The sequence below is a fragment of the Diceros bicornis genome, unplaced genomic scaffold (assembly GCF_020826845.1).
Source record: "Diceros bicornis minor isolate mBicDic1 unplaced genomic scaffold, mDicBic1.mat.cur scaffold_78_ctg1, whole genome shotgun sequence".
Lineage (NCBI taxonomy): Eukaryota > Metazoa > Chordata > Mammalia > Perissodactyla > Rhinocerotidae > Diceros > Diceros bicornis.
Window position 1 is genome coordinate 448,021 of NW_026691667.1, and position 4,542 is coordinate 452,562.

General features: G+C 41.0%; 1 pseudogene; it reads left to right on the plus strand.

Moving 5' to 3' along the window:
• Positions 1 to 1,137: 1,137 nt before the first annotated feature.
• LOC131403691 (methyl-CpG-binding domain protein 3-like 1) lies at positions 1,138 to 3,543 on the plus strand (annotated as a pseudogene).
• The last annotated feature ends 999 nt before the right edge of the window (positions 3,544 to 4,542 follow it).

A 4,542-nucleotide genomic window follows, 5' to 3' on the forward strand; every position in this document is an offset into this window, starting at 1 on the left:
TATTGAATTAATAACAGAAACCACGACAGGAAATTCACCACATATCTTGAGCTTTATTCTCTGGTTTTAGATCTTCCTAACTGGCAATTTACCTACACTTCTGCCTTCTTTCCTGAGATTAGTCCACTTAGGATTAAGTAAGAGTGCAATCTCATAACATGTGAGAAGTGGTGGGACTCTAGGAAGAGGTTTGTTTCATTCTGTCAGTGTGTGTGTGCGCGCGTGTGTGTGGGGGTGTATGAGACTTTTTGCTGCATCTGGCAGTGTGGCCAGTGTAGACTCCTTTTCTAGGGAAAAAATTTCCCTAATCACTTTCTCTGGACTTTTTTTTCACTGATGGCTTCGCCAGCACTGTCCAATAGTAACATTAAGCACACTATGTTATGGAATTTAAATATATTTTAGTAGCCAGATTTTAAAAAATGAAAAAAACAGGAGAAACTAACTTTAATATTATATTTTAACCCACTATAACCAAGATATTATCAATGTGGATGCAGTCTATACAAAACTTAATAATGAGAGAGTTTACATTTTTTTTCTGTTACATAAATCCAGTGTGTACTTCCCACTTACAGTACAATCTCCATTTGTAAGTCGAGTTTTTTCAGACATACATTCTCTGCATTGAGATTTAATGTTTACAATTGTCAAATAAGAGTTACTAGGAGTGGTGTGGATGATAATTTCAGTACTGATTTAAGCTCTAAGGGAGCTATGAACACCAACTGGTCAATGGGTTAATCAAATGAATAGTCATATAGTATAGAAGAATGGTATGATTGGGGATTTAGAAAAAGACTGGGGACTGTGTGTCCTGACAGAGAGCACCAAGGATTTTGTTGTTGAGAGAGACAAGGACAAAAAGAGAATGAAGTCATACACATAAGTGTCTAACAACATGGGGGAGAAGAAATGACCTGCCGCAGTCCTGAGTTTTGACCTCGTGGTTTCTCTTCTTGACCCAAATCTCTTTGATGATGTCCCAGGACAAAGGTCAGATTAATCCCCACAGGGAGAGAGGGAGGGTAGAAGTACAAGGCATCTGACATAATTGTCCTGGGAAGGCAGGCTTCATTTATAACTCTGATCCACTTTCAAAATTTATTTTTATAGGGTAAGAGGAGAAGAAGTATGATGGTCAAATCATCACAGAGGAAGTGAAATGATTGTGGAAAGCAATCTAAACCACAGCCTGGTTTGAGCATCTCCATCCCTTTGAGGATGTACAGTTACATATTCAAGAGGCCAGTTACTAGAATCACATCCTATCCTGGTAATGAGGTCAGATGCCATCAAAGGGAGGAAACCTTGGAGCAGCCCCAAAAACTCTGCTGGCAGAAGAGACTGCAAGGTCTCCAGGTCTGCAGAGTGCAGGAGAACTGTTAAGTGCTTTGGACCTTCCCAAAGCCCTGCTGAATCTTGCACCTAGTTGCACAAGTGTATCCCTGCCAGGTGAGCTCGCAGGTGTTCTGAACTCCATTCCCATGCCCACCCCTGCCTGGTCTCCAGATTCGGCAGAGATGATCCCAGGATATGATCTGTACATCCCACAGCTCCTTTGCAAACGTCTTCTGGTGACTGAGGAAGATATCAGGAAACAGGAAGGGAAAGTGAAGACGGCAAGAGACAGACTGGCGGTAGCACTGATGCAGACAGACTCGCTAGCGAGGCACGGAGAGTGAGGGGTCAAGAAGGACAGCCCCACAAACACGATGAAGAAAACAGAAGACGGCGCAGATGACATGGAGCTCACACTACATTAATGCCTCTGCAGGGGTCCTGATGATTTCTTTCTTTGAGCTCTTGAAACTTTAATGTATACCAATAATTTTCTTTTCTTTGACTCATTTGCATGACAGAGAAGATACAGACAGTGATCCTTCTGAGGTGAGAGATTGAGTTTCAGGTGAGGAGAGAAAGGAGATCTTTCCTTCTCATTTTGTTCTCTCATTTTCCTTTACTGAGTGTTATCTATTTGTATTTTAAGACCAAGAGTCATCACAGTCAGGGGATTCTTTAGAGTTTTGTCCTCACAGTCACAGAGAAAACATACCTAGTCAAAATGGATGGTCCTTTTTGTGTAATATTGCAATAGATTCCAACATAATATTTCACAAAACAGCTGTTATATCTGTCTTCTCAAAAAAGACACCTACTTCTGGGTCTCTATTTTTCTGGTATTTGTTGCATGTTGAATCACAGTTGCATATAATGAAATACTGGCTTGTCCCGTTTTTTAGATTTATATGTGTTGGAAATTTGATTCATGAAAATTGATATGCCATTGTGGTATCATGTTGTCAGGAGAATGACTGTTTTCAGCATCACAAGTCTCACAATAAGCCAGTGTGTTGGGATTTGTCTATTTGCCTGATCGAGTATGTTGCACTCTTCAAATCCTCTTTATCATTACTTACTTTTGTAGCACAGATTTATCAGTTACCGAGAGCAATGTGTTAAACAATAAGAGAGTAACTTAGTATTTATATCTTCCCTAAAATATGAGTCATATTTTAGCTAAATCTTCTCTCCTCTATTGTTCCATGTGGTAATCACCTGGAATTTTGGTACGAATGTGATTTTAATGTCTTGTTTTAAAACTAATACTAAATTAGAAAGACGTTTTTTCCTTTCCTCGTGACTCCTGTTATGTTTTCCTGGGTTCACATTTGTTCTTCCTGATGTACATTCTTTACAGCTTCTTTCACTGTGGGCCTGTGGGAGGTCAACTTTGAGTCTGTGAGTCTGCTTGTAGGTTAGATAACGTCTTTCTTTCTTTGACACATAGTTTGAATAGGTGTGTAATTTAGCTTTGTAGAAATTTTTTTCCTTCTTTGTCAAGTTATTTAATATTTCTGAGCCTCCACATCTTTAGCTTAAAATGGGAATAAATCCCTAAAATTGTGACTGTAACTGAGATAATACATGCAGAGTTTTCCAGTCATGTTGCTTAGCAGAAATTAGTCAATAATGATAACTATTATCAATCATTATAATGATATTATAATAATTAATATATAATAATATATTAATGTATAAGAATGATTATACATTAATTTATAATTATAATGTACAATATATAATTTATAATGTATGCAATGTATAATAATAATATATTAATATTATTAATCATTAGAATCTTCATGGTGTGCATTCTCGGAGAATCAGTGCTTCAGATTGAGAATGTGAAGCTCATACACAAAAAGTCTGAGAGAGTGCCATGACTGTGACTTTAATTCTCAGCCCTTGGGTATCTTCAGCTGTGGTCGTCTGCACAGTGTGTACAGATAATGTAATCTGTTCCAACAGACCCACTGCAGAACAGTGCAGCCTGCCTCATGCCTGGGATGCTCTGGGCTGCTTGTTGGGGAGTCTCTGCTGTGAGGCTAGTTGGACTCTGTACAGAGAAAGATGAAAAAAGACTCTTTCTTTTCCCTCAGATTTCTCCTGCCGAATATTATTCACATTTACATCCAGAGCAGACACTCTCTTTCCAGAGCCTTGGTCTTTCTCTGGGATTCAGGCTTCCCAGACACCTAGTCATTTCAGCTTCCAAGGCCCAAGGGGACTGCAGAATCATGTCTCACCCACTCCTCCCATCTTGGCCTGTTTCCCGTTACGGAGGACCCATGAGTGGGGAGAGGAGCGATCAAGCCAGATTGATCTGGAAGTCCTCGAGAATCTGAGCTTCAGAGAATGAAGCAGAAAAGGGGAACCTGAGACTGCTGGCCTTCAGTGGGGGAGGAATATGGAGGAACCAAGAGGGGTGTGATGGCTGCACAGAGTGAAGGGGAGGGATGTTCCAAATTTTCCTAAGAAGGGAAATCTTGCAGTGAAGTGGGGATTCGACTTACATGATGGCAACGTCTGTGCTGGTTTCACCAATTCTGGTGTCCCTGAGGGATGAACTGGTGTGACACCACAGGACAGAAGTTGAAGTCACTTTCAGGACTTAAGGAAGGTGAAACCTTTCAGCTTAGTCCCCTGTGAGCCAGTCAGGGGCCAATTCTAGAAAGGTTCAGAACCTGCATCCATCCAATGTGGTTTTGTTCTGTTCCAGTCAAGCTCCTATGGACCACTGCTGGGCAAAAGGGACCTCAGATCTAGTCAGATCTAGTCATCACAGCTTCCGTAGGTCACCATGAGGCAGGTAATAGCCCAGGTGTCGTCACTGGAGCTCATAGTTGCCCTCTTTCTTCCACCAGCAGACAGTGACTTGTGAGGTGAGGAGAGCACATGAGAATGGTCCAGTCAGCCGCCCAGTATGGGAGACTCCAGGGGAAGGAGATGCCAAAGCCACAGAGACCCGATGCCTCCTGTGTCTCCCTCTTCCTTTTTTCCACTTAATTTTCACCCTCAGTCCTTCTTTCCTTCCCTTTTCCCTCGTTTGGCTCTCTCTCTCTTTCCCCTACATGTTCTAGCTTAATTGAAGTATTCACGACATACAGAAAACTGCATACATTTAAAGTGAACAATTTGATACATTTTGATTATAACTTATTGAACCATCACCACAATCAATAAAAGGAACGCTATCTT